The following is a 10,800-nucleotide window of genomic DNA, read 5'->3' as shown; positions in this document are numbered from 1 at the left end:
TTTCTCCTCCCTCTGCCTGTCTGTGGATGTGAGTCCCCCCAGGGAGGGTGACCCTAAGCAGAGTTTCTCTCCTCATTTGAGGTAATCTCTGAAGGTCAGAGGAAGTTTGTTTGATGATTTGTGTTCTTCCTTGAAGGACGTGTGGCATAAGTGACTCAGGGTAGGCAAATCTTCTTTTGCCAGTGCCATAGATGAGGGATGATTTGGAAAATGTAACATGGATAGCAGTAGAATCTGGGATAAACACCCATTCTTCTGAACTTTCTGAATCTTTCCCACTGCCATGCACAGTAACTTATTTGTGGTAGAGACAGGTCCAGGCCCAAAAGTTTGTTTGTAATATTGCAAAACAGGTCTTCTTGCTTTGCTTATAAACATGCCATGTGTCTTATTTCTGAGTTTTAAATTAAAAACATATCTGTCATTTGCTTTCTCTTTTCTGGGGTTTCCAGATAGTTTAATTCAGTTTTGTTAAAGTAGACAATAAATTTCTGGACCTATTAAAAACCCCTAGAATTAAAAGAGATTTTTATCATGATGCGGCTGTCCATATTGAAGCAAGCATAGAAGAGTCAGCTCTATCAATTCTTATACAAGAGCCTTATAGTTAAAGAAGGCAGATCAGGAGAGCCTGTGAAGCTGATTTAAGGTTATCCACGTTGCCAATGGAGACATAGCCTTTTTGTGTAGAGTGAATGCCAGGTAATAATTAACTCAAATTGTAATTATATAATCACCTATACTACTCAAAGCCCTTGTTACATAGGATCTGAAATGATACATAAGGCATTTAAAATAACATAATAACCTGTACAGTTTGATCTCAACATTCATTACAGGGTATATAATGACAATTTTTAAAAATATATTGCCCCACAGAGGTTAAATGATTTTTAAGTGAATAAAAACTCTTAATCAATATGGTGATAGTTACTTTCTAATGAAATGATCTTATTTTGTATGACATTACCTAATGCTAAAGAAAAATGAATGCAGCCATAAAAATTTGAAATAACATTACTTTTTGTTCCCAATGAGATTTCATAAGATATTCCTAGTTAACAATGTAACAATTCTCAGAGAATACAAAAGTAATGTAAATATTGGCATTGTCAATAGGTCCACAACAAAAGAGTCTGTGCACACATGGATATATGGACAGCTGTGTATGCGTGTGTCTGTGTAGATAAGGGTGTGGTGATCACTGGTGACTGTCACCAAGTAGTCAGATTCCCCCCATTGAGGGTACTTGGTAGGACTGTACTTCCTGACTGGGTCTGACCAGTGAGATACAATGTGTCACTTCCAGCCCCAGGATGTTGTGGCCATTGTGAGGCCCTCCGAGATGAGGCCTCTTTTCTCTCCGTGATGGTAACAGGAAATGTTGGGGATGGTGGCTACTCCATCAGCCAGCCTGTGCCCCTCAGTTGCTGCAATGAGCCTTGTCCTGTGGGCCTGTTACAAGCATGAGGATCAGTCATGGGATATCGGCCTCTGCTGCACTGAGCCATTGGTATTTTGTGGTTATTATCTACTGCAGCATAACCTAGTATGTATGCTCTGACTCTAGCACTGGGAAAAGGTCTTGGAAGAGAGGTGAAATTAAAAAGTAGAGACAAAGTGGCTCACTAGCAGAAACAAGAGTGGAAAATACTAGGCTGCAGTTACATTATACAAAAATGAAAGTACCCTCTTGTGAGAGAGATTTGGAGAAGGTTGTGTCACAGGCTGTGAACAAAGGCACGAGTGTGCAGAATGTGATGTGTGGGTAAAGTAGGTGTCCTGAGCCTCACTGACTTGTGAAGCTCATGTATTTCACATTGTCTCAACTTCACTGCTTGGAAGCAACCCCACAAACAGTCAAGCAAGGACTGGAGAAAGTTCCCAACTCCCTCCCTTCACAGGGATCAGCCACTGGATGAAGGACTCCACAGGGCCATTAGGGACGGGGAGGTTACAGCTGGGTCCACAGAAAATGAGTCCCCATGTGAAACATCCATATAACTAAAGTCATTCATAGAACTCGTTTACTTTGCTGGAAGAGTCCAGTAGAGCCATTCTTTTTCTCATATATCATAATGTAAGCTGCCAAAATATAATAAAATTATTATTGAGGTATCTTCATATGCATTTCAATTTTTTTCAGTTATTTTTATTTTGCAGTTCTGTAGACATAACTCTCTTCAGTCATTACCTATATGCATTCTTTGTCTAGCTTTTCTAAAGAAGTTATTGAAATAGTCAGATATGATAAGGATTTACATCTGCTCACATGTTGGTATGGCTAGAACCATTACTGTCTTCTAGAAAAGTATGCATTTCCCCCACCACTCATGAACAAATCAGTGGGGATTTTACTCTCTGTGACATTTGCTCAAGGCGGATGCTTGAAACTTAATTCCTGCTTGAACACACTCCATGTAAATTTGGGTCTGGATTTCATGTAAATTTGGAAGTAGGACTTGTCCACTGAAAGAAAAATGCACAATGTGATAGCTGTGAGCTTAGGTTTTATTCAGGATCATTACTATGGACTAGAGCCTGAAAAACAGCCTCTCAGTAGCTCTGAGGAACTGTTCCAAAGAGGTGGGGAGGAGCCAAGAACTCTATGAATTTTTTTTGACTCAGAAATACATGTAGTTAAGCACATATCTTGGTAAAAGATTACTGATAGTCACAAAGAACAGACACCTCAAGTTAATGATTTTAGCGCCTTTCTATTTATGGGAAGGTACAAGAATCTGGGGTCATTAACATTCTTCCTGAGACATGCATCTAACTATCTAAGGGCCTGTTTATCCAAGGCCCAGAATGCCTCATCCTAAATTTCCCTCAAGGCACACTGTTGGTGGAGCGACTGCAGTGGGTTGTGATTTATCCCTTTGTATAACGGGATGATGAGCAACAATGCTTGTTCTTATTTTTTTCCTTTTTCCACAGACTTCAGAGTAAGTTTAGAGTTAGTAGGCAGAGGCGAGATTCTGAATGTGGTGTAAATGTCATGTCCCTAATCCTAATCCTAAACCTAACTTTATCAAACTGGAGTGTGGGACTGTTGAAAAAAAGAATAAATTATAAATTGTGTAATCATATTTATCAAGGTATTTGTAAAAGTTTATATAAAATTCAAAACTCTGTCATCTATAAAAACATGACTGTAAGAAATGTTACAAACTTTGAAATTAATTTATTTCTGAAATTTTTTGAAATATGCTTTTGAAATACTAATATTACAGTACACATTTTTTAGTGTATTTTTTAAACATCTTTATTGGAGTATAATTGCATTACAATGGTGTGTTAGTTTCTGCTTTATAACAGAGGATAATATAATGAATTGTCAGGTACACTGCTGTAAGCCTCAGTAGTTATTATTTTCATTTATAATCATGTCTCTTCCACCTCATACATTTTTCTTACCCTCTGTCTCTCTCTCCATCTCTCTGTCTGTCCCTTCCTCCCTCCCTCCTTCCCTCCCTTTCTCCCTCTTTCTTTCTCTCTTTCACCCTATCTTTTGCCTGTTTTTGACTAGAGTATTTTAAAGCAAATGCAACCCTAACCAAGGAACTTTATTTTTTATATAAGAACTATGAAATTAGTGCAACAACAAAATTGGCAGTATTTCCTTAATATCAGCTATTTTTTCCCAAATCTCCTTGATTGTCCTAAGAGTGTATTTTTTAGAATTGCTTAGTAAGAAGCAGTATTCTAACAATATCTACACATAGCATTCTATTTGTACGTTTCTTAAGTCTTTTTAATCTATATCCATTATCCTACAGCTCCCTATTTCTTTGTTTATATGATCAATAGGAAATTCAGTCATTTATCCTCCAGAATTTTCCACATTCTGGTTGCATTGATTTCATCCTTGTGCTATTGACTTGTTCCTCTGCCTTATGCATTTCCTGTAAACTTGTCACTAGATCCAGAGGCTTAAAGTAAATTCAAATTCAATTAAGTGTTATTTTCTACTTCCTAAAGGATCATATCCAGAGACACATAAAGTCTGCTTGCCCTAATTTTAATAGATTGATCAGTGGCTTTCCCATAGTGTTGTTTCAATTCATCCATTATAAAATTCCACATCAATTTTCCACCTAATGATTTTTGGCGATAGTAATGATCATTTCCTGGATTAATTATTTACTTAGGGGTAGAGAATGGTGATATTTGAATTTTATTATTTTTCTACATCTCCTAGACATTATTTTTTAAAGTGGAAATTCCCTTCATCAGCACTTTTGGACCTTAAAAGATATTGTATACTGTAAATCCAGGATAAATAATTGTTACCTCCCCCTTTAAAACAATGTTCAGATCAATAACTTGGTGCACTAGCAACATCAAATGATATGACCTATGATATTTTTTAAAATATTATTTTGAAATTGTGCACCTTAGCAGTGATCTCCACCTCTTCCTCACTGGTTAGGAAACTCTGACACAGTTATTCCTATACCCCTCCATTTCCCCTAATTCCAGTACCCTATGGTTTCCCATTGAATTTAAAGGGAAACATTATGTTTCATCTGCTTGTTAGAATTTTGAGGGATCAGAAACCTTTGAGGAGTTCAGGAATATTTCTGACTAGTTTTCTTCTGACTAACCACTCTGAATGACTAATGCACTGGAGTCATTTCTTTTGGAATTCATGACCCAGATGAAAAGAGAACACCTTTATCCTCAAATACAGACGTTAGGAAAATTTATTAGCAGCTAAAAGTTTGCAGAGATGGTGAATACGATTTGAAACAGTCGACATAGTAAATACTAAAGAAAGAACAATGCTGTGAATGTTGGCAGACAACTTTTAAAATATTAAAACCTACCATCTGGCAATAACTTGAATTGCATCATATAAAACAGGTTTGAATTAACTGATGTAGAATGAAATCTAAAATCAACTTAAATGCTCTTTCTTTAAATGCATATTGCCTCCTGAAATAAAACATTGAAAATTCAAATCAGCTTATTCTCTCATTTTTAAATATGTGCATAACTTGTGATTGAATTATCTCTAAGATTTGTTCATTGAGCTTGAATAGATTAGTATTTCATAATTTAGAAAGCTTGAGTAAGTAGCATTTGGAATAACTAAAGTTCTTAACTGCGTTATAACTTATGGCATCCTTCTATCAAGAACATTCAAAATTACTTTGCTTTCCCTATGTTTTGAGTGCAGGATTTCTTACATCACTGCATAGCATAAATGCCAAACTATTGATGTCCTTTACTCAGCATTTTCTTTCCCTTATCACATGCTGAGATTTATTTGAAAGTGCAGTTTTACTCTCTTTCATCATCCACAGTGGTCAGCACTTTGTATACTATTCTGTACTTCAGAAAAACATTCACCAGCTCTTCCTGCTTCCTCAGGGACCAAGTGCAAGCAGAAAGAGGACATTGTTATCAACTTAAAGCTACTCGAAAATATAAAACATTTCAATTGGCATTTTTGCTGCATTTTATATCTTGGAATTGGGAGCTGTTCTGGCAAAAACAATGGTATATCTGATAATTTGAAAAGAAAAAAATCTTGGTTATACATTTGTACAATTTCTGTGACTCAAACAAACCAAGGAAGAAAGTTGAAAGGTAAGTGAAGTTCCAAAAATCTGACCCTTTCACCTACTGTCAGGATATTTCAAAAAGATTAAGAAGTCCTCTCTTTGATTTGATATTAGACATACAAAGAAACACTGCCAATGCTAAAATGCGTTTTAAAAGTAAATGATTTAATCATTCTATTCTTACTTTGAAAAACAATATAAATCCTTTTTTTTTTTTTGACACTGGACTTCCTTTTCCTATTTTTATTAGCTTTGGTTTGTGGGAATCCTGTCCCCCTTTCCACCCCAAATTCCATCAAATTGGGAGACTTTATTATTTGGTAAATCTATGTCAATATTGCTCAGAAGAACTTTCTCAGGAGACATATATTACTACACAGTAAAAGACATTGCTTTTCTTCAGATATACACAGATGGGGGACATGATTAATCATTAAACCTATTTTCAAAATTAATTTATTACAGTATTTTCCTGTTAATCATGATAAAATACTGTACTCATAACATTTTCTCTTTTCCTTCATCTTTGAAAATAAAGGCAGGGAGCAGAGAGCGAGTTCATGTGAAATGCAGCAATTCACACATTAAACTTGTAATTGTAGATTTCATGGGCAGTTAGCTGAATTTGACCCACTATCAGAACCATTGATGGGTGTACTTCCATTCTTGTGATCAACTTAAAGCATCCTGATTAGCAAATATGTCTTGGAAGATGGGATCAAGTAATACTTCAAAGTTACTTTAACACCTACTTTTGTATTCAACCAATGGCCTGCTCTGACATTATAGCAAATTGTTTTTCATATTTTTAAAGCACCATGAAAAATAACATTTTCTGTAGCTTTAGTTAGTAAATGCAATACTACTTTCAGGGTACACATACAAATAAATATAGAGACTCAAGTGTATAGATGCATATACATACACATATAGACACATAACTAGGTGCTACTCTGTTTTTAATATCTGCACATGAAGTTGACCTATTTTATATTTTGGCTCCCAGCACAATATACCTACTTCATTACATATTGACCTTAACATTTGTTCATACCAAAATGCTTTTCTCTCTTTGAAGAATTTCAAAATCACCTCCTATGAGCTTCTTTTAAGGTTGCAACAAACACAATACCAAAAATACTACACAATGCCGATACTAATAATTTAGCCATTATTTTTACCATAATCGGAAAATAACAAATAACCATCCCTAAGGTTGAGCACATAATCAATAATCAATCTATTTCATTGTTAAAGAATGGCAAACAATAGACTTCATTTTATTACCAAGTCCATTTTATTAACATATCTTAAAATTGAGTAGTATTTTTATAATATTGTTAAATGCTAAGATTTATTATTTCCTCACTTACGTGGGTAATCTGATGTATTGCACTATATATTATGTATAAGTTAATCAACAATGGTTATATTCCTTAGTGATGTACCCATTAATCAAAAGTGAAATCAATCATTTATATTAATGTTCTAATAAAAAAGTAAGAGAAAAATTCTTATTTAATTTAGTTAGAGATTTACTAGAAATTTCAGTAAATAAAATGATTTGTTCTCAGTGTTCCTTTAGTCCTTTAGTAAGACTTTGAAGAGGAAAAATAAATAATCCAACTACAGAGTGCTGATTTGGGACATAATTTGGAGTCTTTAAACCATCTAATTGTAGAATAGATCTATGAGAGCTGGTTGTCTAAGAAACTGTCCCAGCAAATCCTCAAGTCTTTCTGGACTCAGTGAAGCAAAGACTTAGCAGATTCTTACAAAAATGCCAGGTCCAATTTAAAATCAAACACAACTATGATAGGTTTTCAATCATGATAGTTGTTTTGGCTGTTTTCAAAATTTATATAAGTGAAATCATACAATAAATAAATATTCTCTTTAGCCTGCCTTCATTCTGCTCAACATAATAACTTGAGATTTGAAACAAGTTATTGAATATATCATTAGACTTTTTACTTTTACTTACTGACTAATTTAATTGTATAGATATTAAACAACTGGTTTGTCCATTATTCTATTGGTGGACATTTGGGTAGTTTCCAGTCTGGAGTAATTATGACTAATGCTACTGTAAGCATCCATTTACCAATATGTTGATAGACATAAATTTTCATTTTTTAATTTTTCTTGGTAAATATGTAGAAGTGTTATTGCTGGAACAAAGATTAAATGCATATTTTTCTTTAAAAGAAAGCACAAAATTGTATTCCAAATTTGTATAATTTTACAGTTTCACCAACAATGAATATAAATTCCAGTTGCTCTGTCACCTGGCCAGCATTGTGTTGTCAGACTAATTGTGGCCATTCTAGTGGGTGCGAAATGGTTTATTTCTTTGTAGTTTTAATTTACCTTTATCAGATGACTAACGATTTTGAGCATCTTTTAAATACTTTTTGTATATCTTCTTTTGTGAAATATCTCTTCAAATCAAGTGTCTACATTTTATAGAGCTTTTTTTTCATTTTATTATTTCCTTTTATGTATTCTTTACATAGTCTGTATGCAAGATTTGCCATACATATATTGCAATTATTTTCTCCCATTCTGTTGCTTGATTTTCATTTTATTAATATAATTTTATTTGTTTGGGAGTAAAATATAAATACAGTAGGGAGTATAATATAAATACAATAAAATGCACAGCTAAAAATTATGTGCTCTGTTCAATGACTTCTGATAATTGTATATACTATATAACCATCACACAGAACAAGAGCGTTACTTTTCTCCAAAACACATCCATTGTGCTTTTTTCTAGTCCATTCATATGTCTGAAACACTCTTTTTTTTCTGCCACCATAGATCAGCTTATACTGTTGTAGAATTGTATATAAACAAATTATGTACTATATTGTTTTTGGTTCATTTTCTTTCACTCAACATAATGTTAGTGAAATTGTGATGGGACACTATATTTTTTGGTGTGGTGGTTACAGTGTGTCCACAATCATCAAAACTTAAACTGAATGGCTCAAACTTGATAAGTGATATTGATTTTGATCTATGAGTAATAACGTTGGGATTTCCTTTAAAAAAAAAAAAAAACCTAGTGTATTTGAGTATAAAGATCAAGCAGGCATGAGAGACCAGTTTTCTAAACAGGAATTACAATAAAAATAAAATGTTTCATCAAGAATGAGATGACAGTGTTGTAATACCTTGAAAGTACTATGCAAATAAATAATTGTCAAACCATACTTTTGTACACATCTAAACTATGATTTAACCATAAGGGCAATTTTAATACTCTTTTTAGACAATAAAAACATAGTGTTTATCACACAAAAAAAAGAACTTTAGGAAAAAACAAAGTTATTTCAGAAGAAATGTTGACAGAAATAAGTGGTAAACATATGCGTTAGTCTACAAAAATACTGATGGCTTAAATTTGGATTTTAAAAATAAGTTTAATTAAAAACTAGATCAAAATTAGTATAAGCTGTTATGAAATGACCCTATTTCAAGCTTTCTAAGATTTTTCTACTGATAGGGAGTAGGAAAGATATTTTTTAGGATTAAAATTTTTCGGAAGTTAGTCTTCAAACTAAGGTTTAAGAGTATTCACTAAAAATTTAAAAAGAGAATAATTTCTAAGCTTATAAGAGAAAAAGTTGGGAAAATACCCATGATCCAAAGTAAAACAATAAGGTAGAACAAATGAAGCATGGAAAAAGCAAGGTGAATAGAAAGTACAAATTATCCAGGTAGAAATAAATTCAAATATGTTAGTGGTTATAAACAATGCATGTGGATCATTTTCCCTTATTAAACAGTAGAGATTGTGAGATTAGCTTGAAAATGTGCATGTGTAACTCTTCCAAGCTATGTCAGGGCATCCAAAGGTATTAAGTAAATGTATGGGAAAATACACTAGGCAAATACCAATGAAAAAAAGCTATGGAATTAAAACAGCATGTACACTTTCTATGTAACTAGTGTATAAATCACTTAGTTACAAGCAAAAACAATAACAGGAAGCTTAAAAACTTACACAACACATAGGTAGAACAAAAATAATGTAAAACAAATAAATAATAACAACCACATCTGTTACAACAATACATGTCAATGATTTACTCCCAACTAAAATGCAAATAAGATTGTATCAAAATGATTAATAATAATAGCAAAATAATACCAAGTATTTGCTTCACCCTAAAAGCATTTCTAAAACAAGTTGACAAAGAAGGTTTGAAGGCATAAAAATGGGCAAAGATGTAAAAAGAAAATGGTATAAAATTAAAGTTTCAAATATTAATTTAAATCAAGGCATAATTAAGGCAAAACACATTTAATAGGATGGAGAATGTCATATTATATTGATACAAGATACTATCTATAATGAAAATATCATAGTCATAAAATTTTATGAGCCAAATAAAAGAGCATTAAAGTATATTAAGCAGAAAGTGTTTAAAAAATTCAGAGATATATACAAAATACACAAATGTATTTGAAGATTTCAACACACCATTTTCTGCACATTAAGCATAAAATAGTGAGAAAATGAAGCCATATAGGATTCTGATTATATTATCTGAGTTATTTATGGTGTTGAGTGGGAGAAACTAAACAACTGAGATATAAACTCAGATACCTATGTATAGATATATACATTTATTGTTGAAGCACCATTTTTGGAATATGTGGGATAGGATATTAGAAATCAAGAGAACGGCCCCTTAGTTATTAAAAAAAAAAAAAAGTTGTTCTTACTTATTGTAGATACAGCAGTGGAGATGCTAACAGCTGCATTCAGAATAGATGATTAGGTGTAACTTTATCAAGACTATGTCTCTCCGAAGTTAGAAATCTTCTAGCTTCTATAAAACACACAGTTAGGTGACAAAGATCTTAAAATTATTATTACATTAATTGGGAGATTTGAATGTGCATTTTTTCCCACAAGTTTTCTTAAAATGGGACAATGCAATAACAGAAACTTATCATCTCTTAATATGATATTGAAAAATATACTCTAAAAAGCTATTACAAGTTTTAGTTGGTCAAGTACACTAATGTTTCTTTATTTATGTTTTTGTTTTTATGTATTGGAGATAAATTTGCAGGGCACTTAATGTATAAACAAATCAGCTTTCAAGAAGATAGTGTCTTACCACAGCTTTGCACTGTTTTTGATAGTATATTTTTGCCCTTTTCACTATGTTGGAATAAATTCTGCTGCATCTAACAGAAAAAAATAATA

Source organism: Eubalaena glacialis, chromosome 12 (assembly GCF_028564815.1).
Source record: "Eubalaena glacialis isolate mEubGla1 chromosome 12, mEubGla1.1.hap2.+ XY, whole genome shotgun sequence".
Taxonomy (NCBI): Eukaryota; Metazoa; Chordata; class Mammalia; order Artiodactyla; family Balaenidae; genus Eubalaena; species Eubalaena glacialis.
The sequence above is the reverse complement of the archived record's forward strand: the minus strand, read 5'-3'. Positions refer to the sequence as shown.